Here is a 24,772-nt window from a genome sequence, read left to right as displayed (position 1 = left end):
TCAGCATGCAGGCTTTCTATCGACAGTACAGAGCTCATATCCGGTGTACAGCACGCCTACTATCTGTCTGTCTAGTCTTTTACTCATACATGCACATAGAGACCGTTTCCGTATCCGCTTTAGACCGGATATGCAAACTGTACAGCAAATGAATCCCATGTGGAAATGGAACCGACACGCTTTGGAGCAGTTCTACTGTTCAGCCACCCGAGGTCGCTGTTGCACAAACAGATCCGGTGATGACGCAGACGCAGATTAGCTCCAGTCTACATCCCATAGCCAGGAGGGATGGTCGGCTGTTGTCATAAGTGTGCGTGCGTGCGTGCGTGCGTGCGTGCGTGCGTGCGTGCGTGCGTGCGTGCACATGCATAAATGAACTAATAAATAAATAAATGAACTAATAAATGAACTAATAAATAAATGAACTAATACATAAACAAATGAACTAATAATAAATAAATGAACTAATAAATAAATAAATGAACTAATAAATGAACTAATAAATAAATAAATGAACTAATAAATGAACTAATAATAAATAAATGAACTAATAAATAAATAAATGAACTATTCATAAATAAATGCACTAATAAATAAATAAACTAATAGATAAATAAACTAATAAATGAATAGATAAATGAACTAATAAATAAATGAACTAATTACATAAATAAACTAATTATATAAATTAATTCATAAATAAACAAACAAGCAAACAAATAAATAAATGAGCTAAGAAATAAATGAGCTAACAAAATAAATAAAATAATAAATGATTAAACTAATAAACTAATAATTAAACTGATAAATGTTCATAGTTGCTGCTTCATTGCCTCTTCGTCCTTGTTGAACCCTCCTGTGTCTCCCTGGCCACCGTCTCAGGCAGCCAATCACAGCCGAGGGATGACGATAAACCAGCCAATCAGAACGCCCGCCATCCGTCCAGGTGATGGGATGGTTCTAGAATCAGGCCACCGCCGCATCACCACCATCATCATCATCATCATCATCATCATCATCAGCGTTTAAGCCTTCATCATGTTACCTCTGTAGCTGCTTCTGTCTGAAAGGGAATAATACAAGCATCTGATACATTAACCTGTTACTATGTAAGTATTACTGTTAATATATGAGATATTAACCTGTTACTATGTAAGTATTACTGTTAATATATGAGATATTAACCTGTTACTATGTAAGTATTACTGTTAATATATGAGATATTAACCTGTTACTATGTAAGTATTACTGTTAATATATGAGATATTAACCTGTTACTATGTAAGTATTACTGTTAATATACTGTAAGTACTGTTGATACAGTATTGTTACTGTGAGTATAGTGTTGTTACAGTGTTACCTAGTGTTATTACTATGTAAGACAAGTACTGTTGTTACTGTGTTGTTACTGTGTTATTACTGTGTTTGTTACTTGATTGATTGAATACTTCATTAACAGTTTGCAAATTAAGACAAGCACAGGGAAGTACAATTCAATACAAGGTGTGTTAAGAGGATTTTAAACCTAAGAATGCATTGTTTCCATTGTGGACCACAATGGAAACAATTTGTGGTCCTTTAACAGTGTTGTTACAGTGTAACCAGTGTTGATACAATGTAACCACTGTTGTCGATGTAACCAGTGTTACTGATGTGTTTTAACGTCGCCTGACCAGACGACATGTCCTTACACTGAGAATCAGTGACATGTAGCTCTGGCTCTGGGCTTTGCCAGGAACAAAGTTATTCTCGTAGACACAAACCTCCACTACCGTGTGAGGTCTCCAACTGTAGTCAAAATAAAGAAAACTATTTCGTTACTCACCGAAACACAAACAGTTTTATGATATTTAACGACTATTCTCTGCGGTGGGAAACGTCTCAGAACCAAACCTTTTGTTCAAAATACACTTTTTGGCCAGAAAACTAAATATGTCTGCCAGATGGATATTCTTTTTTTTATATTCCAGTGCGCCCCCTACAGATCTGGTCAATGGTATTTTTCAGACCAGATCGGTAGGGGACGCACTTGAGTGAATGAAAGATTTTCCGTCTGGAGGACATATTTTATTTTAAAAGTATATATTATACACAAAAGGTTTGGTTTGAAATGTTTCCCACCGCAGAGAATAAAGTTTCAAAGTCATAAAACTGTCTTTGTTTCAGTGAGTAACGAAATGGTTCCCTTTATTTTGACTACAGTTGGAGGAAGTGGAACTCTGTGTCTGTCAGAATGTGAGGTTGTGGAACAGAGCTAATAGTAGCTTCCAGGATGAATAATGCTCTCTGCTGTTTAAACCTTTAACTAAGGGATGTTATTTTAACCTCATTATTAATCCATATAGTCTATTATTATTATTATTATTATTATTATTATTACCCTTATTATTATTATTATTATTATTATTATTATTAGTAGTAGTAGTAGTAGTAGTAGTAGTAGTAGTAGTAGTAGTATTATTAGTAGTATTATGTTCATAAATACATAAACACCAGGCGAATCTATGGGCAAACATTGGAATAAAGCAGAAATGATGATAGTAGTGTGTGTGTGTGTGTGTGTGTGTGTGTGTGTGTGTGTGTGTGTGTGTGTGTGTGTGTGTCTGTGTGTGTGTGTGTGTGTGTGTGTGTGTGTGTGTGTGTGTGTGTGTGTGTGTGTGTGTGTGTGTCGTGTCGTGTCGTGTGTGTGAGAGAGAGACACAGAGAAAGAGAGAGCTTACAGATCTATAGATGCTATGTTCAGTGACTCAAACTAAATGTATTTTTACATATTATTTATTATACTATATATATATATATATAATATATATATTATAAGCCCATTAGGCTACTGCGTAAAAAGTAATCAACAAACTATTAACAACTATACTATAAAAAATGGTTAAACATTGGCCAAAAATTAAATATTACCTAAGAAAAAGGCAAAAATAAAAATAGCCGATCTACAAACTCACAACGAGGCGTGGTGAGCTTGTAGATCGGCTATTTTCACAATAGTTATCTGCGGTCCCTTTCCCAACTAATGCCTCTTTCAACTCCTACAATTTCCCCCAGTTCAAATATGCTTATTTGATATTTGTATTCAGTTAGAATATCATGCTGTATATTTATGAAAATAAAGCTTTGATGTTATCCCCATCATTTCTCTCTATAATAGCAGCAGTTATCAGCCAATGGAGTGTGTTGTTTACCTGCAGAAACACATTGTCCTCTCGCCGACACATATTGACACATTGATACAAGATGCAGTGAGTTAGCATCCAGCTAGCTAAGCTAACATCTCCCTGTTTGTCTCTGATGCAATGAGTTAGCCTCCAGCTAAGCTAACATCTCCCTGTTTGTCTCTGATGCAGTGAGTTAGCATCCAGCTAGCTAAGCTAACGTCTCCCTGTTTGTCTCTGATGCAGTGAGTTAGCATCCAGCTAGCTAAGCTAACGTCTCCCTGTTTGTCTCTGATGCAATGAGTTAGCATCCAGCTAGCTAAGCTAACGTCTCCCTGTTTGTCTCTGATGCAGTGAGTTAGCATCCAGCTAGCTAAGCTAACATCTCTCTGTTTGTCTCTGATGCAGTGAGTTAGCATCCAGCTAGCTAAGCTAACGTCTCCCTGTTTGTCTCTGATGCAGTGAGTTAGCATCCAGCTAGCTAAGCTAACGTCTCCCTGTTTGTCTCTGATGCAATGAGTTAGCATCCAGCTAGCTAAGCTAACGTCTCCCTGTTTGTCTCTGATGCAATGAGTTAGCGTCCAGATAGCTAAGCTAACGTCTCCCTATTTGTCTCTGATGCCATGAGTCAGCATCCAGCTAGCTAAGCTAACGTCTCCCTATTTGTCTCTGATGCAGTGAGTTAGTATCCAGATCGCTAAGCTAACGTCTCCCTATTTGTCTCTGATGCCATGAGTTAGCATCCAGCTAGCTAAGCTAACATCTCCCTATTTGTCTCTGATGCAGTGTTAGCGTCCAGCTAGCGAAGCTAACGTCTCCCTGTTTGTCTCTGATGCAGTGAGTTAGCATCCAGCTAGCTAAGCTAACATCTCCCTGTCTGTTTGTTTGTGTGTGTTGCAATGACTTAGCATCCAGCTAGCTAAGCTAACGTCTCCCTGTTTGTCTCTGATGCAGTGAGTTAGCGTCCAGATAGCTAAGCTAACGTCTCCCTATTTGTCTCTGATGCAGTGAGTTAGCATCCAGATAGCTAAGCTAACGTCTACCTATTTGTCTCTGATGCCATGAGTTAGCGCCCAGATAGCTAAGCTAACATCTCCCTGTCTGTTTGTTTGTGTGTGTTGCAGTGACTTAGCATCCAGCTAGCTAAGCTAACGTCTCCCTGTTTGTCTCTGATGCAGTGAGTTAGCGTCCAGATAGCTAAGCTAACGTCTCCCTATTTGTCTCTGATGCAGTGAGTTAGCATCCAGATAGCTAAGCTAACGTCTACCTATTTGTCTCTGATGCCATGAGTTAGCATCCAGCTAGCTAAGCTAACATCTCCCTGTCTGTTTGTTTGTGTGTGTTGCAGTGACTTAGCATCCAGCTAGCTAAGCTAACGTCTCCCTGTTTGTCTCTGATGCAGTGAGTTAGCGTCCAGATAGCTAAGCTAACGTCTCCCTATTTGTCTCTGATGCCATGAGTTAGCATCCAGCTAGCTAAGCTAACATCTCCCTATTTGTCTCTGATGCAGTGTTAGCGTCCAGCTAGCGAAGCTAACGTCTCCCTGTTTGTCTCTGATGCAGTGAGTTAGCATCCAGCTAGCTAAGCTAACATCTCCCTGTCTGTTTGTTTGTGTGTGTTGCAGTGACTTAGCATCCAGCTAGCTAAGCTAACGTCTCCCTGTTTGTCTCTGATGCAGTGAGTTAGCGTCCAGCTAGCTAAGCTAACGTCTCCCTGTTTGTCTCTGATGCAGTGAGTTAGCGTCCAGCTAGCTAAGCTAACGTCTCCCTGTTTATCTCTGATGCAGTGAGTTAGCATCCAGCTCAAGCCCCCAGAGTTGCTGAGAAACATTGAAGCTGCCACCCCAGTGGCCAAAGCTAGAACTGCAGTCGGGGAGAAATACATGCACGCGCAAAACATACTGACAGATATTTATATATATACGTATAAATATGTAAACATATTATACATAGATACATATTTGTTTGGATATAAATATGCATCTCGAGTGTATTTAATAAATATATCGCGTTCATTCCTTGGCAACCGGGCTGCCGTAGGACGCAAAAAGGACACTAGTGCGCATGCTCATAACTCTATGGTGTGTCCAAAAACGACTCAATAATTCTGCTTCCGGCAGGCTTCCGGGTGCTTCAAAACGCCACTGAGCAGATTCATTGAAATGATAGCTGGGGGCGGGGCGATCCGCCCTCTAGTTATATTATACCTCTATGATCCAGCTAGCTAAGCTAACGTCTCCCTGTTTGTCTCTGATGCAGTGAGTTAGCATCCAGCTAGCTAAGCTAACATCTCCCTGTCTGTGATATGTAGCTAACAGCTCCCTGTGTGTTTGTTTGTGTGTGTTGCAGTGAGTTAGCATCCAGCTAGCGCGGGAGTCTTTGTTAGCCGACGCCCAGGAGAAGCATCATCATCAATGGTGTGTCTACATTGCCGAGCCGTCACATCGACCTGTGTGCGCTCAATGAACGACCAGCCCAGCTCACATCATAGTGAGTATATGAATGAACAACTCACATGGTTCCAAGACTAAAAATCAGGATCGCTTCAGACCCACTACACTGAGACTGTCTCTGTCTTTCTTATCTTTATGTGCGTGCGTGCGTGTGTCCGTGTGTTTGCGTGTACGTGTACGTGTGCGTGTGCGTGTGTGTGTGTGTGTGTGTGTGTGTGCGCTCCCTCCCAGGCTGCACATGTATGGCGTTTGCGAGGCTCGGAGCGGAGTTCTGCCAAGCTCAGCACCTGCTGCTAATCGTGGACAAGTGAACAGGAGGCCACACCGCCAGAGAGGCCCCCGTATACTGCCATCTACTGCCACCGGTGGGTGCTACACCCAGGGGCGTCACAGGGGGGGTGTAAGTGGGACTGAGTTACTAGGACCCACATTTTTTTATATATATATATATATATATATTTTATTTTTTTTGTCTTTTTTAAAGAAAAAAAATCTTAGGGGGGCCCACAGTGAATCTTTTTCCCAAGGGCCCAGAATTTGGTGCTACGCCCCTGGTAGAGCATGAGACTCTTAATCTCAGGGTCGTGGTTTCGAGCCCCACATTGGGCGCGAAGAATTCCCATTTAATGGTATGTGAGTGTTGGGCAAACTATGATACACCTCTATCATTTCAATCTGTAGATGAGGTACTAGTTTAGAACTTCAACGATTCATTTACTTGATCAGAGCATCTCATCTTCTAATTTGTCTTAAATAATCACAAGAGGTTTATAAAATAAAAATGTAGTGAGTAGAAAACCGTAACAATGTATATCAGTGCTTGCTTTTTGAAGTACTGTTGGGATTTGAACCCAGGATCTCCTGTTTACAAGACAGGCGCATTCACCAGCTAAGCCACGGTACCTGCAGAAGCCTGATGTTAAAGATAGAAAATGAGATGCTCTGATCAAGTAAATGAATCGTTAATGTTCTAAACACTATTGTTAAATGAGTTTTGGTTTATTTCCAGTGGGAAGCGAGCCGCAACACATGTAAATCCCTCCCACTACATTTGATTGGGTAAAGCACGGCCTGCTTCCTGATCTGAATGCACGCCCACTTGTAGCCAATGTGCAAAGGTTCTCAGCTACCGACAGATTCAATCGCAGCTATGAATCTGTTCTTGAGAGATTATAGTTTGCCCAACACTCCCATACCATTAAATAGCAATTATTTGCGCCCAATGTGGGGCTCGAACCCACGACCCTGAGATTAAGAGTCTCATGCTCTACCGACTGAGCTAACCGGGCTCATTTTCACCTTAAATAGAGCTTAATTTTTGGACTATAAGCAGATGTTACACGTACCAGGATGTGGCACCTGGTAGTAGATATATGTTTACCTGGAAAACAGGTTAAAGTGGTTATGAAGAATAGAGACAGTGAAACGTGGTCTGTTTCCACCGAGTCTTCTCTCAGTTGTGAGAAGAACCAGCAGCACATGCGCACTAGACTACCTAGAGGACTAGCTCAGAAGGCAAAACAGGTTAATACCATGGTCTTGCACTGCCACCTATTGACCAAAGTTACTATTGATTTTGGTGAAAACATATCATGTATCCTTAGATTTTAGGATATGCTTTTGGTGGAAAAATTAAGCTCTGTAAAAGGTGAAATCAGCCCGGTTAGCTCAGTCGGTAGAGCATGAGACTCTTAATCTCAGGGTCGTGGGTTCGAGCCCCACATTGGGTGCGAAGAATTCCCATTTAATGGTATGTGAGTTTTGGGCAAACTATGATACACCTCTATCATTTCAATCTGTAGATGAGGTACTAGTTTAGAACTTTAACGATTCATTTACTTGATCTAAGCATCTCATCTTCTATTTTGTCTTAAATAATCACAAGAGGTTTATAAAATAAAAATGTAGTGAGTAGAAAACCGTAACAATGTATATCAGTGCTTGCTTTTTGAAGTACCGCTGGGATTTGAACCCAGGATCTCCTGCTTACAAGACAGGCACATTCACCAGCTAAGCCACGGTACCTGCAGCATTCTGATGTTAAAGATAGAACATGAGATGCTCTGATCAAGTGAATTAATCGTTAAAGTTCTAAACACTATTGTTAAATGAGTTTTGGTTTATTTCCAGTGGGAAGCGAGCCGCAACACATGTAAATCCCTCCCACTACATTTGATTGGGTAAAGCACGGCCTGCTTCCTGATCTGAAGGCACGCCCACTTGTAGCCAATGTGCAAATGTTCTCAGCTACCGACAGATTCAATCGCAGCTATGAATCTGTTCTTGAGAGATTATAGTTTGCCCAACACTCCCATACCATTAAATAGCAATTATTTGCGCCCAATGTGGGGCTCGAACCCACGACCCTGAGATTAAGAGTCTCATGCTCTACCGACTGAGCTAACCGGGCTCATTTTCACCTTCAACAGAGCTTCATTTTTGGACAATAAGCAGATGTTACAGGTACCAGGAAGTGGCACCTAGTAGCAGATATATGTTTACCTGGAAAACAGGTTAAAGTGGTTATGAAGAATAGAGACAGTGAAACGTGGTCTGTTTCCACCGAGTCTTCTCTCAGTTGTGAGAAGAACCAGCAGCACATGCGCACTAGACTACCTAGAGGACTAGCTCAGAAGGCAAAACAGGTTAATACCATGGTCTTGCACTGCCACCTATTGACCAAAGTTACTATTGATTTTGGTGAAAACATATCATGTATCCTTAGATTTTAGGATATGCTTTTGGTCGAAAAAAATAAGCTCTGTAAAAGGTGAAATAAGCCCGGTTAGCTCAGTCGGTAGAGCATGAGACTCTTAATCTCAGGGTCGTGGGTTCGAGCCCCACATTGGGCGTGAAGAATTCCCATTTAATGGTATGTGAGTGTTGGGCAAACTCTGATACACCTCTATCATTTCAATCTGTAGATGAGGTACCAGTTTAGAACTTTAACGATTCATTTACTTGATCAGAGCATCTCATCTTCTATTTTGTCTTAAATACTCACAAGAGGTTTATAAAATAAAAATGTAGTGAGTAGAAAACCGTAACAATGTATATCAGTGCTTGCTTTTTGGAGTACTGCTGGGATTTGAACCCAGGATCTCCTATTTACAAGACAGGCGCATTGACCAGCTAAGCCACGGTACCTGCAGAAGCCTGATGTTAAAGATAGAAGATGAGATGCTCTGATCAAGTAAATGAATCGTTAATGTTCTAAACACTATTGTTAAATGAGTTTTGGTTTATTTCCAGTGGGAAGCGAGCCGCAACACATATAAATCCCTCCCACTACATTTGATTGGGTAAAGCACGGCCTGCTTCCTGATCTGAATGCACGCCCACTTGTAGCCAATGTGCAAAGGTTCTCAGCTACCGACCGATTCAATCGCAGCTACGAATCTGTTCTTGAGAGATTATAGTTTGCCCAACACTCCCATACCATTAAATAGCAATTATTTGCGCCCAATGTGGGGCTCGAACCCACGACCCTGAGATTAAGAGTCTCATGCTCTACCGACTGAGCTAACCGGGTTCATTTTCACCTTCAACAGAGCTTCATTTTTGGACAATAAGCAGATGTTACAGGTACCAGGAAGTGGCACCTAGTAGCAGATATATGTTTACCTGGAAAACAGGTTAAAGTGGTTATGAAGAATAGAGACAGTGAAACGTGGTCTGTTTCCACCGAGTCTTCTCTCAGTTGTGAGAAGAACCAGCAGCACATGCGCACTAGACTACCTAGAGGACTAGCTCAGAAGGCAAAACAGGTTAATACCATGGTCTTGCACTGCCACCTATTGACCAAAGTTACTATTGATTTTGGTGAAAACATATCATGTATCCTTAGATTTTAGGATATGCTTTTGGTGGAAAAATTAAGCTCTGTAAAAGGTGAAATAAGCCCGGTTAGCTCAGTCGGTAGAGCATGAGACTCTTAATCTCAGGGTCGTGGGTTCGAGCCCCACATTGGGCGTGAAGAGTTCCCATTTAATGGTATGTGAGTGTTGGGCAAACTCTGATACACCTCTATCATTTCAATCTGTAGAGGAGGTACTAGTTTAGAACTTTAACAATTCATTTACTTGATCAGAGCATCTCATCTTCTATTTTGTCTTAAATACTCACAAGAGGTTTATAAAATAAAAATGTAGTGAGTAGAAAACCGTAACAATGTATATCAGTGCTTGCTTTTTGAAGTACCGCTGGGATTTGAACCCAGGATCTCCTGTTTACAAGATAGGCACATTCACCAGCTAAGCCACGGTACCTGCAGCATTCTGATGTTAAAGATAGAACATGAGATGCTCTGATCAAGTGAATTAATCGTTAAAGTTCTAAACACTATTGTTAAATGAGTTTTGGTTTATTTCCAGTGGGAAGCGAGCCGCAACACATTTAAATCCCTCCCACTACATTTGATTGGGTAAAGCACGGCCTGCTTCCTGATCTGAAGGCACGCCCACTTGTAGCCAATGTGCAAAGGTTCTCAGCTACCGACAGATTCAATCGCAGCTATGAATCTGTTCTTGAGAGATTATAGTTTGCCCAACACTCCCATACCATTAAATAGCAATTATTTGCGCCCAATGTGGGGCTCGAACCCACGACCCTGAGATTAAGAGTCTCAGGCTCTACCGACTGAGCTAACCGAGTTCATTTTCACCTTCAACAGAGCTTCATTTTTGGACAATAAGCAGATGTTACAGGTACCAGGAAGTGGCACCTAGTAGCAGATATATGTTTACCTGGAAAACAGGTTAAAGTGGTTATGAAGAATAGAGACAGTGAAACGTGGTCTGTTTCCACCGAGTCTTCTCTCAGTTGTGAGAAGAACCAGCAGCACATGCGCACTAGACTACCTAGAGGACTAGCTCAGAAGGCAAAACAGGTTAATACCATGGTCTTGCACTGCCACCTATTGACCAAAGTTACTATTGATTTTGGTGAAAACATATCATGTATCCTTAGATTTTAGGATATGCTTTTGGTCGAAAAAATTAAGCTCTGTAAAAGGTGAAATAAGCCCGGTTAGCTCAGTCGGTAGAGCATGAGACTCTTAATCTCAGGGTCGTGGGTTCGAGCCCCACATTGGGCGTGAAGAATTCCCATTTAATGGTATGTGAGTGTTGGGCAAACTCTGATACACCTCTATCATTTCAATCTGTAGATGAGGTACTAGTTTAGAACTTTAACGATTCATTTACTTGATCAGAGCATCTCATCTTCTATTTTGTCTTAAATACTCACAAGAGGTTTATAAAATAAAAATGTAGTGAGTAGAAAACCGTAACAATGTATATCAGTGCTTGCTTTTTGGAGTACTGCTGGGATTTGAACCCAGGATCTCCTATTTACAAGACAGGCGCATTGACCAGCTAAGCCACGGTACCTGCAGAAGCCTGATGTTAAAGATAGAAGATGAGATGCTCTGATCAAGTGAATTAATCGTTAATGTTCTAAACACTATTGTTAAATGAGTTTTGGTTTATTTCCAGTGGGAAGCGAGCCGCAACACATGTAAATCCCTCCCACTACATTTGATTGGGTAAAGCACGGCCTGCTTCCTGATCTGAATGCACGCCCACTTGTAGCCAATGTGCAAAGGTTCTCAGCTACCGACAGATTCAATCGCAGCTACGAATCTGTTCTTGAGAGATTATAGTTTGCCCAACACTCCCATACCATTAAATAGCAATTATTTGCGCCCAATGTGGGGCTCGAACCCACGACCCTGAGATTAAGAGTCTCATGCTCTACCGACTGAGCTAACCGGGCTCATTTTCACCTTCAACAGAGCTTCATTTTTGGACAATAAGCAGATGTTACAGGTACCAGGAAGTGGCACCTAGTAGCAGATATATGTTTACCTGGAAAACAGGTTAAAGTGGTTATGAAGAATAGAGACAGTGAAACGTGGTCTGTTTCCACCGAGTCTTCTCTCAGTTGTGAGAAGAACCAGCAGCACATGCGCACTAGACTACCTAGAGGACTAGCTCAGAAGGCAAAACAGGTTAATACCATGGTCTTGCACTGCCACCTATTGACCAAAGTTACTATTGATTTTGGTGAAAACATATCATGTATCCTTAGATTTTAGGATATGCTTTTGGTCGAAAAAATTAAGCTCTGTAAAAGGTGAAATAAGCCCGGTTAGCTCAGTCGGTAGAGCATGAGACTCTTAATCTCAGGGTCGTGGGTTCGAGCCCCACATTGGGCGTGAAGAATTCCCATTTAATGGTATGTGAGTGTTGGGCAAACTCTGATACACCTCTATCATTTCAATCTGTAGATGAGGTACTAGTTTAGAACTTTAACGATTCATTTACTTGATCAGAGCATCTCATCTTCTATTTTGTCTTAAATACTCACAAGAGGTTTATAAAATAAAAATGTAGTGAGTAGAAAACCGTAACAATGTATATCAGTGCTTGCTTTTTGGAGTACTGCTGGGATTTGAACCCAGGATCTCCTATTTACAAGACAGGCGCATTGACCAGCTAAGCCACGGTACCTGCAGAAGCCTGATGTTAAAGATAGAAGATGAGATGCTCTGATCAAGTGAATTAATCGTTAATGTTCTAAACACTATTGTTAAATGAGTTTTGGTTTATTTCCAGTGGGAAGCGAGCCGCAACACATGTAAATCCCTCCCACTACATTTGATTGGGTAAAGCACGGCCTGCTTCCTGATCTGAATGCACGCCCACTTGTAGCCAATGTGCAAAGGTTCTCAGCTACCGACAGATTCAATCGCAGCTACGAATCTGTTCTTGAGAGATTATAGTTTGCCCAACACTCCCATACCATTAAATAGCAATTATTTGCGCCCAATGTGGGGCTCGAACCCACGACCCTGAGATTAAGAGTCTCATGCTCTACCGACTGAGCTAACCGGGCTCATTTTCACCTTCAACAGAGCTTCATTTTTGGACAATAAGCAGATGTTACAGGTACCAGGAAGTGGCACCTAGTAGCAGATATATGTTTACCTGGAAAACAGGTTAAAGTGGTTATGAAGAATAGAGACAGTGAAACGTGGTCTGTTTCCACCGAGTCTTCTCTCAGTTGTGAGAAGAACCAGCAGCACATGCGCACTAGACTACCTAGAGGACTAGCTCAGAAGGCAAAACAGGTTAATACCATGGTCTTGCACTGCCACCTATTGACCAAAGTTACTATTGATTTTGGTGAAAACATATCATGTATCCTTAGATTTTAGGATATGCTTTTGGTCGAAAAAAATAAGCTCTGTAAAAGGTGAAATAAGCCCGGTTAGCTCAGTCGGTAGAGCATGAGACTCTTAATCTCAGGGTCGTGGGTTCGAGCCCCACATTGGGCGTGAAGAATTCCCATTTAATGGTATGTGAGTGTTGGGCAAACTCTGATACACCTCTATCATTTCAATCTGTAGATGAGGTACCAGTTTAGAACTTTAACGATTCATTTACTTGATCAGAGCATCTCATCTTCTATTTTGTCTTAAATACTCACAAGAGGTTTATAAAATAAAAATGTAGTGAGTAGAAAACCGTAACAATGTATATCAGTGCTTGCTTTTTGGAGTACTGCTGGGATTTGAACCCAGGATCTCCTATTTACAAGACAGGCGCATTGACCAGCTAAGCCACGGTACCTGCAGAAGCCTGATGTTAAAGATAGAACATGAGATGCTCTGATCAAGTAAATGAATCGTTAATGTTCTAAACACTATTGTTAAATGAGTTTTGGTTTATTTCCAGTGGGAAGCGAGCCGCAACACATATAAATCCCTCCCACTACATTTGATTGGGTAAAGCACGGCCTGCTTCCTGATCTGAATGCACGCCCACTTGTAGCCAATGTGCAAAGGTTCTCAGCTACCGACCGATTCAATCGCAGCTACGAATCTGTTCTTGAGAGATTATAGTTTGCCCAACACTCCCATACCATTAAATAGCAATTATTTGCGCCCAATGTGGGGCTCGAACCCACGACCCTGAGATTAAGAGTCTCATGCTCTACCGACTGAGCTAACCGGGTTCATTTTCACCTTCAACAGAGCTTCATTTTTGGACAATAAGCAGATGTTACAGGTACCAGGAAGTGGCACCTAGTAGCAGATATATGTTTACCTGGAAAACAGGTTAAAGTGGTTATGAAGAATAGAGACAGTGAAACGTGGTCTGTTTCCACCGAGTCTTCTCTCAGTTGTGAGAAGAACCAGCAGCACATGCGCACTAGACTACCTAGAGGACTAGCTCAGAAGGCAAAACAGGTTAATACCATGGTCTTGCACTGCCACCTATTGACCAAAGTTACTATTGATTTTGGTGAAAACATATCATGTATCCTTAGATTTTAGGATATGCTTTTGGTGGAAAAATTAAGCTCTGTAAAAGGTGAAATAAGCCCGGTTAGCTCAGTCGGTAGAGCATGAGACTCTTAATCTCAGGGTCGTGGGTTCGAGCCCCACATTGGGCGTGAAGAGTTCCCATTTAATGGTATGTGAGTGTTGGGCAAACTCTGATACACCTCTATCATTTCAATCTGTAGAGGAGGTACTAGTTTAGAACTTTAACAATTCATTTACTTGATCAGAGCATCTCATCTTCTATTTTGTCTTAAATACTCACAAGAGGTTTATAAAATAAAAATGTAGTGAGTAGAAAACCGTAACAATGTATATCAGTGCTTGCTTTTTGAAGTACCGCTGGGATTTGAACCCAGGATCTCCTGTTTACAAGATAGGCACATTCACCAGCTAAGCCACGGTACCTGCAGCATTCTGATGTTAAAGATAGAACATGAGATGCTCTGATCAAGTGAATTAATCGTTAAAGTTCTAAACACTATTGTTAAATGAGTTTTGGTTTATTTCCAGTGGGAAGCGAGCCGCAACACATTTAAATCCCTCCCACTACATTTGATTGGGTAAAGCACGGCCTGCTTCCTGATCTGAAGGCACGCCCACTTGTAGCCAATGTGCAAAGGTTCTCAGCTACCGACAGATTCAATCGCAGCTATGAATCTGTTCTTGAGAGATTATAGTTTGCCCAACACTCCCATACCATTAAATAGCAATTATTTGCGCCCAATGTGGGGCTCGAACCCACGACCCTGAGATTAAGAGTCTCAGGCTCTACCGACTGAGCTAACCGAGTTCATTTTCACCTTCAACAGAGCTTCATTTTTGGACAATAAGCAGATGTTACAGGTACCAGGAAGTGGCACCTAGTAGCAGATATATGTTTACCTGGAAAACAGGTTAAAGTGGTTATGAAGAATAGAGACAGTGAAACGTGGTCTGTTTCCACCGAGTCTTCTCTCAGTTGTGAGAAGAACCAGCAGCACATGCGCACTAGACTACCTAGAGGACTAGCTCAGAAGGCAAAACAGGTTAATACCATGGTCTTGCACTGCCACCTATTGACCAAAGTTACTATTGATTTTGGTGAAAACATATCATGTATCCTTAGATTTTAGGATATGCTTTTGGTCGAAAAAAATAAGCTCTGTAAAAGGTGAAATAAGCCCGGTTAGCTCAGTCGGTAGAGCATGAGACTCTTAATCTCAGGGTCGTGGGTTCGAGCCCCACATTGGGCGTGAAGAATTCCCATTTAATGGTATGTGAGTGTTGGGCAAACTCTGATACACCTCTATCATTTCAATCTGTAGATGAGGTACTAGTTTAGAACTTTAACAATTCATTTACTTGATCAGAGCATCTCATCTTCTATTTTGTCTTAAATACTCACAAGAGGTTTATAAAATAAAAATGTAGTGAGTAGAAAACCGTAACAATGTATATCAGTGCTTGCTTTTTGGAGTACTGCTGGGATTTGAACCCAGGATCTCCTATTTACAAGACAGGCGCATTGACCAGCTAAGCCACGGTACCTGCAGAAGCCTGATGTTAAAGATAGAAGATGACATGCTCTGATCAAGTAAATGAATCGTTAATGTTCTAAACACTATTGTTAAATGAGTTTTGGTTTATTTCCAGTGGGAAGCGAGCCGCAACACATGTAAATCCCTCCCACTACATTTGATTGGGTAAAGCACGGCCTGCTTCCTGATCTGAATGCACGCCCACTTGTAGCCAATGTGCAAAGGTTCTCAGCTACCGACAGATTCAATCGCAGCTATGAATCTGTTCTTGAGAGATTATAGTTTGCCCAACACTCCCATACCATTAAATAGCTATTATTTGCGCCCAATGTGGGGCTCGAACCCACGACCCTGAGATTAAGAGTCTCAGGCTCTACCGACTGAGCTAACCGAGTTCATTTTCACCTTCAACAGAGCTTCATTTTTGGACAATAAGCAGATGTTACAGGTACCAGGAAGTGGCACCTAGTAGCAGATATATGTTTACCTGGAAAACAGGTTAAAGTGGTTATGAAGAATAGAGACAGTGAAACGTGGTCTGTTTCCACCGAGTCTTCTCTCAGTTGTGAGAAGAACCAGCAGCACATGCGCACTAGACTACCTAGAGGACTAGCTCAGAAGGCAAAACAGGTTAATACCATGGTCTTGCACTGCCACCTATTGACCAAAGTTACTATTGATTTTGGTGAAAACATATCATGTATCCTTAGATTTTAGGATATGCTTTTGGTCGAAAAAATTAAGCTCTGTAAAAGGTGAAATAATCCCTGTTAGCTCAGTCGGTAGAGCATGAGACTCTTAATCTCAGGGTCGTGGGTTTGAGCCCGACATTGGGCGTGAAGAATTCCCATTTAATGGTATGTGAGTGTTGGGCAAACTCTGATACACCTCTATCATTTCAATCTGTAGAGGAGGTACTAGTTTAGAACTTTAACGATTCATTTACTTGATCAGAGCATCTCATCTTCTATTTTGTCTTAAATACTCACAAGAGGTTTATAAAATAAAAATGTAGTGAGTAGAAAACCGTAACAATGTATATCAGTGCTTGCTTTTTGAAGTACTGCTGGGATTTGAACCCAGGATCTCCTGTTTACAAGACAGGAGCATTGACCAGCTAAGCCACGGTACCTGCAGAAGCCTGATGTTAAAGATAGAACATGAGATGCTCTGATCAAGTAAATTAATCGTTAAAGTTCTAAACACTATTGTTAAATGAGTTTTGGTTTATTTCCAGTGGGAAGCGAGCCGCAACACATGTAAATCCCTCCCACTACATTTGATTGGGTAAAGCATGGCCTGCTTCCTGATCTGAAGGCACGCCCACTTGTAGCCAATGTGCAAAGGTTCTCAGCTACCGACAGATTCAATCACAGCTATGAATCTGTTCTTGAGAGATTATAGTTTGCCCAACACTCCCATACCATTAAATAGCAATTATTTGCGCCCAATGTGGGGCTCGAACCCACGACCCTGAGATGAAGAGTGTCATGCTCTACCGACTGAGCTAACCGGGCTCTTTTTCACCTTCAACAGAGCTTCATTTTTGGACAATAAGCAGATGTTACAGGTACCAGGAAGTGGCACCTAGTAGCAGATATATGTTTACCTGGAAAACAGGTTAAAGTGGTTATGAAGAATAGAGACAGTGAAACGTGGTCTGTTTCCACCGAGTCTTCTCTCAGTTGTGAGAAGAACCAGCAGCACATGCGCACTAGACTACCTAGAGGACTAGCTCAGAAGGCAAAACAGGTTAATACCATGGTCTTGCACTGCCACCTATTGACCAAAGTTACTATTGATTTTGGTGAAAACATACAAAACACATAGAATAGGGAAGGCTCATCTTTGCAAGTCCAAAATTAATGGGGGGTTGTCTCTTCCAAATTTTTGCCACTATTACTGGTCCACTGGTATTCGATCCCTCTCCTATTGGTTGGATGATACAGCATTGCTGCCCGATGGATTGGAAATGGAGCGAGAGGATTGTCTACCGTTTACCATAGGGGCAGTCATTTTATCGCCGGTATTACTACACAAAAAGATATACAATTATAATCCGATCATTTATAACACTATACGTATTTGGAGACAAGTCACAAATCACTTCAAGCTTAGGGCAATGTCGTTTTTGCTACCCATTGCAGCAAATCCCTCGTTCGCCCCTTCTAAGCTAGATGGTGCTTTCCTTGACTGGAAGGAGAAAGGAATAATTTGCATTAAAAATCTATATGTGGACGGGGTATTTGCTTCCTTTATACAGTTAAAAGAGAAGTACGGCCTCCCGCAGCGAGATTTCTTTAGATACCTACAGATTAGGAGTTATGTGAGAAAATATATTCCTGGTTTTGAATTAGCAAGGCCAGACAAATTGGATGGGTGTTTAAGTCATGCAGCTGAGACTAGACGCATCGTTTCTTTTTTGTATGACACCTTACATAACATGACTCCGGTCTCGACTGACTCTATTAAAGCCAACTGGGAGGCGGAACTGGGCGTACAACTGACTGAAGACATCTGGGATAGCAGTATGGAATACATACATACTTGTTCGATTAATGCACGCCATTGTTTAATACAATTCAAAATATTACATAGGTTACACTACTCAAAAGTAAAATTACACAAAATATTCCCAGACACCTCCCCCCAATGTGATAAGTGCAAATCAGCAGATGCAACGCTACTGCACAGTTATGCCCTGTGTCCCAACCTACAGAATTTCTGGATAGAGATATTCAGACTATTTTCCAATATACTAGAGCTAGAGATAGATCCAGACCCAGTGTTAGTCATCCTGGGGGTATCAGAAGGGATGAAGAAACTACAACTACCTCAACAACGCCTTTTTTCATATGGCCTTATTGCTGCAAAAAAATTGATACTTTTATTTTGGAAGAAGAAAGAGACCCCCACAATCAAACTCTGGCTCAACGAGATGACAGAGTCCTTACATTTAGAAAGAATCAGATATATACTCAAAGATAAACTGAAAGATTTTGAAAAGATTTGGAAGCCTTTAGTCTCCTTTCTTAAAGGTTGAAAGGCTAATCCTTGTGGATGACCCGTGTCGCACGTAATCTGGGGCAGCACTTCTGGGGAGGGGGAGGGGAGGCGGGAGGGTCCCTTTGGTTTTTGCTTAAGTTTTTTTTTTTTTTTTTTTTTCTTCATGTTACCTGTCTGTTTTGTGTTTATGTCTGTTTGTTTTTGTTTAAAAAAAAAAGTAAGCTAAATGTACATCTATAACCTGTGCTTCACAATAAAAATATTTGAAACAGATTTTGGTGAAAACATATCATGTATCCTTAGATTTTAGGATATGCTTATGGTCGAAAAATTAAGCTCTGTAAAAGGTGAAATAAGCCCGGTTAGCTCAGTCGGTAGAGCATGAGACTCTTAATCTCAGGGTCATGGGTTCGAGCCCCACATTGGGCGCAAATAATTGCTATTTAATGGTATGGGAGTGTTGGGCAAACTATAATCTCTCAAGAACAGATTCATAGCTGCGATTGAATCTGTCGGTAGCTGAGAACCTTTGCACATAGACGGATTTCCGCGCGACGTCATCACAGAGCAGAATGCGCAATCTGCGCCTGCTCGGGGTGAACGAATTGTTGCGCCGTTCACTCTGTTGTTGTGTTCGGGAGGTATTACAAACTGCATAATTTAATCTACTTTCATTAAACCCGGTGAAGATCATTTGTTTTATGAATGGACATTTGACCAGAGCTGCTGCGGGTAATGGCGCCCTCTATAGGCTACCCCCGGATCTGCACGGTCATATCCTCTCATGTTTACTAACAGGAAACCTGTCTATAGGCTACAAGTGGGCGTGCCTTCAGATCAGGAAGCAGGCCGTGCTTTACCCAATCAAATGTAGTGGGAGGGATTTACATGTGTTGCGGCTCGCTTCCCTCTGGAAATAAACCAAAACTCATTTAACAATAGTGTTTAGAACATTAACGATTCATTTACTTGATCAGAGCATCTCATCTTCTATCTTTAACATCAGGCTTCTGCAGGTACCGTGGCTTAGCTGGTCAATGCGCCTGTCTTGTAAACAGGAGATCCTGGGTTCAAATCCCAGCAGTACTTCAAAAAGATGAGGTCTAGTCTAGACGTCGAGATGAGAAGTCGCATGAAGACGCGCTCTCCGCGCTCCCGTTTGGAGACGCGCTCTCACGGCAACATATTTGCCAGTTTTTCACTGGATTTACTTTTCATTTTCATCCTTTCGTGGACGACGGATTCATTCCTAGAATACCCACAAAATCTACACCTGATGGAGACAGAAAAGGGTAATCCACGGGAAATGAAAAACGAAAAACACTCGGACTTCTACCTACTCGACACTACAGAAACAAAGCATCTGGGGTTCGCGGCTGGAGCTCTCCATATGCTCCTAACCATGGACTCGACTAGAAAGTACGCGCCCCCGACAGGACGCATGGACCGAAGATTTTTAATCATCATTCTTCTTCTCCTGTCGGGTGATATCCACGTTAATCCAGGCCCAGTTACCACCAGGCAAACTTCTGCCCGTCTGGCGAGAGAGGCAAACTTGGACAACGAAGCTAGCGCTGCTAACGTTGCTATCGTTGCCAGCGACAACGTCGCACAACAACAACAAACCCACGCCGCTAGCTCTCGTTCCCAACAAGCCAACGCACCCTCGGACTGCATCAACACCACAGCTGTACTCGCCGCTCCACGACGCGCGACGGAGAGACGCTGCGCAACGGAAGAAACCTATCCACGGACGAAGGCCCCCCTCAACCCCCCATCCCCCCATCCCCCAAGCCCCACAGCTGGTTGCTTACCACCGAGAACCAGACGATGCCCAACCCCCCACCCCCCCCCAACCCCCACAGATGGCCGCGCACAGCGAAACAGAGGCTTTGATGGACGCTAACACCTCAACACCCCCCTCCCCCCCCGATACTGCTCCTCTCTGTGGACTATCAGTGGACAGTCATCTTTTCATTGAACAAATGAAAAAATCGTTTGGCGTTGGCTTGCACATGATACACCTCAATGTGAATTCCCTTGTAGGAGACAAGCTAACACAAATCAAGCAGATGTTTTATGATGGTAAGGTTGACATTTTAACTTTCTCTGAAACGAAACTTGATCATACGATAGATGATACTGATATTGAGATTGAAAACTACAAACTTTTCAGAAAAGATAGGAACAGAAACGGGGGCGGCGTATGCATGTATGTACATAAAGACAATGTCTGCATCCTTCGCGAAGACCTGAATGATGCAGACATTGAAGCTGTGTGGGTCGAGATCATTTTTGAAAATGCTAAACCTGTGCTAGTCGGTACCATATACAGACCTCCTAACCAGGCTGATTTCTATGATAGACTTGATGAATGTTTAGCTAAAGTGGACAATGAGGAGACAGTACTTCTTGGTGACTTTAACACTGACATGCTCCGTAAGGAAGCGTCAGTGTTTAAGTCATTCAGGGGGTTTTGTAATCGGCACTCACTCCACCAGCTGATCACTCAGCCCACAAGGCTGTGTGTTTCCACTCAAACTATCATAGATCTCATTCTAACAACGGACAAGGACAAAATCCTCAATAGTGGTGTTTCTACCTGTGGCATATCTGATCATAACATGATCTTCTGCACCAGAAAGAAACGTAAACCTAAGACCGGTTACCACCAAACAGTCACGATCAGAGACCTAAAAAATTACAAGAGTGAGGACTTAGATCACAGACTGGAGGAACAGGATTGGTCCGACGTACTAAACAGCACACAGGTAGACGAATCTTGGCTTAGTTTCAAAACCAAATTCATTCAAAATTTGGACAGTGTGGCTCCCATGAAAACCATCAGGGTCAAAACCCGCTCGGTTCCATGGATGAATTCGGATATCCTTGCTACCATGAAAGTCAGAGACAAAAAGTGTTCTGACTATCATAAAAGTAGGATCAAACTTGCCAAAAGCTTCAATAAAGGTCTCGAATCCCACGTAGCGAAACTCAAAAAAGAGAAAAACATGCTAAGAAACAAGGTTAATGGCATGCTGTTGTTAGCAGAAAAAAGCTACCTCGATGGCAAAATTGAGGAAAATCAAAACAAACCACGTGAGCTCTGGAAGCTATTCAACAACCTACTAGGCTGCAGCAAGAAATTGAAAACCAGGTTTACAAACATAAACCTCAAGGTGAATGACACTCTCATTTCATCCAAACGGGAAGTGAGTAAAATCCTCAACATATTCTTCACGACCGTGGCCTCAGAGTTAGTTGAAAAACTACCCCCTCACTCTGGGAGTCATGGTGGAGAGTATGTTGATTCATTTTACGATAAACAGGGTGTACGCAAAGATGATTTTAAACTCTCCCCTGTGTCAACAGATGAGGTGTTTAAAAAATTGAGTGCACTCCAACAACACAGAGCCACAGGTCCCGACAACATCCCCGCTAAATTTCTAAAAGACTCAGCCGCCTCCATTGCCCCAATCATTACCCACATAATAAACCTCTCCATCATACAGGGACGGGTCCCTAACGACTTCAAAAAAGCAAGAGTGACCCCTCTGTACAAAAAAGGAAACCAATTAGACCCTGGCAACTACCGCCCTATTTCTATTCTTAGCTCCATCTCGAAAGTCATGGAAAAAATAGTCTATGAACAGGTTGATAAGTACCTTGCCGAAAAAAATCTAATTTACGAATTCCAATCTGGTTTCAGAACAAACCACTCCACTGACACATGCCTTCTCTATTTGAACGACTCTATCAAACAAGATGTCGACAAGGGCAAATATTGCGGCATGGTCATGCTGGACCTCCAGAAGGCTTTTGACACCGTTAATCACCCAATTATGATCAATAAGCTCAAAGCAATAGGCTTTGATGACACGTCGGTGAACTGGATGAGATCCTACCTGGAAGGGAGGGAGCAAGTGGTGGAAGTAAACGGCACCCAGTCCCCTCCCCTCCCAGTGACTTGTGGTGTTCCTCAAGGAAGCATACTAGGACCACTACTGTTCCTGATATATGTGAATGATATGTCCTCAGCTTGCGACTGCAAACTGTTCCTGTTCGCAGATGACTCGGCTCTGCTGGTCTCGGACAGGGACAGGCTGCAGGTTGAGAAAACTCTCAGCACTGAACTCAACAAGATCTGCATCTGGCTCTCCGACAACAAACTCTCATTACACCTGGGTAAAACTGAATCCATCCTCTTTGGGTCCAACCCTAACCTTAGAAAGGCTGAGAGTTTCACGATCAAAGTGGGTGAAAATGTTATCACAAGAAAGGAGGAAATTACCTACCTGGGTTCCATCTTGGAGGCAAACCTCTCAGGTGACAAAAACGCTGAAAAGACGATCAAAAAGGTCCACAAAATAACACGGAGGATGTGGAGGCTTGTTCGTAAAGTCAGTAAGAATACTCTGAAGATTCTTGTAGGGGCCCTCATACAAGGTCATTATGATTATGCATGCACTTCGTGGTATCACAACACCTCCAAGGCCCTAAAAACAAGGCTCCAAACATCCCAAAACAAACTTGTAAGGCTACTTCTTGGCCTCAATTACAAAGCCCATCTAACCCATGCCCATTTTGCTAGGCTTGGATGGCTTAGGGTTGAGGACAGAGTACAGCAACTTGCTATGGGCCTGGTCTTTAAGATACACCACAACATTGGGATCCCCCTGTATTTGTCAAAATACTTCCAAAATGTTAATCAAGTCCATGATCATAACACCAGAGGCAGCTCCACAAACCATGTTCAACCCAGATTTGGCACAACAAAGGGAATGAACTCTTTCTCATGCTATTCATCTAAAATGTGGAATGCCCTACCAAAAGGAGTAAAGGAGTGTAAAACCCTACTTACTTTCAAAAATGCCCTAAAGATACACCTTCAGGAGGCTGCAATTCAAAAATGGCCCCTGTCCAAGTCCTAACCTACCCCATGTCCTAACCTAACCTACCCCCCCCCCCCTCTCTTTCTTTTTTGTACATATTTTTCACCCTTCATACTTCATACCAGTAACCTGTAAACTGATTGTATGACATTCTGTATAGTAGTGTGTATATCTGTCTGTCTCTTATATGTCAACATGATTTGTGTGCATGGGGATCTCATCTTAAACAAGCTACGTGCTTAACTGAGCTATCCAGTTTAGTAGACCTTGTATTGCGAATTTGTACTTCCATGTACTGTTATGTACTGCCATGTACTGTTCTCATGTCTTACTAAATAAAGTACATCAATCAATCAAGCAAGCACTGATATACATTGTTACGGTTTTCTACTCACTACATTTTTATTTTATAAACCTCTTGTGATTATTTAAGACAAAATAGAAGATGAGATGCTCTGATCAAGTAAATTAATCGTTAAAGTTCTAAACTAGTACCTCATCTACAGATTGAAATGATAGAGGTGTATCATAGTTTGCCCAACACTCACATACCATTAAATGGCAATTCTTCGCGCCCAATTTGGGGCTCGAACCCACAACCCTGAGATTAAGAGTCTCATGCTCTACCGACTGAGTTAACGGGGCTTAATTCACCTTTTACAGAGCTTAATTTCTCGACCATAAGCATATCCTAAAATCTAAGGATACATGATATGTTTTCACAAAAATCAATAGTAACTTTGGTCAATAGGTGGCAGTGCAAGACCATGGTATTAACCTGTTTTGCCTTCTGAGCTAGTCCTCTAGGTAGTCTAGTGCGCATGTGCTGCTGGTTCTTCTCACAACTGAGAGAAGACTCGGTGGAAACAGACCACGTTTCACTGTCTCTATTCTTCATAACCACTTTAACCTGTTTTCCAGGTAAACATATATCTGCTACTAGGTGCCACTTCCTGGTACCTGTAACATCTGCTTATTGTCCAAAAATGAAGCTCTGTTGAAGGTGAAAAAGAGCCCGGTTAGCTCAGTCGGTAGAGCATGAGACTCTCCCACAACCCTGAGATTAAGAGTCTCATGCTCTACCGACTGAGCTAACCAGGCTCATTTTCACTTTCAACAAAGCTTCATTTTTGGACTATAAGCAGATGTTACAGGTACCAGGATGTGGCACCTAGTAGCAGATATATGTTTACCTGGAAAACAGGTTAAAGTGGTTATGAAGAATAGAGACAGTGAAACGTGGTCTGTTTCCACCGAGTCTTCTCTCAGTTATGAGAAGAACCAGCAGCACATGCGCACTAGACTACCTAGAGGACTAGCTCAGAAGGCAAAACAGGTTAATACCATGGTCTTGCACTGCCACCTATTGACCAAAGTTACTATTGATTTTGGTG

General features: G+C 42.0%; 1 protein-coding gene across 3 annotated transcripts in view; it reads left to right on the top strand.

Annotated features, from left to right (window-relative positions):
- Positions 1–1,001: 1,001 nt before the first annotated feature.
- Positions 1,002–24,772, top strand: part of LOC311036592 (protein tyrosine phosphatase type IVA 2-like) — a 31,944-nt gene continuing 8,173 nt past the window's right edge. For 2 of the 3 annotated variants that reach the window (XM_084045377.1, XM_084045375.1), the window contains exons 1-3: positions 1,002–1,109; positions 5,510–5,650; positions 5,845–5,978. The gene's annotated coding sequence lies outside the window, so the exon portion shown is untranslated. Of the gene's footprint in view, positions 1,110–1,253; positions 1,282–5,509; positions 5,651–5,844; positions 5,979–24,772 lie in introns of those variants that run through there. The other variant, XM_084045376.1, reaches the window with a different exon arrangement.

This window comes from Gymnoscopelus microlampas, assembly GCF_963454915.1.
Source record: "Gymnoscopelus microlampas genome assembly, chromosome: 20".
In the NCBI taxonomy this organism is placed as follows: domain Eukaryota; kingdom Metazoa; phylum Chordata; class Actinopteri; order Myctophiformes; family Myctophidae; genus Gymnoscopelus; species Gymnoscopelus microlampas.
Note: the sequence above shows the minus strand (reverse complement) of the source record. Positions and strands in the feature narration are given on the sequence as shown.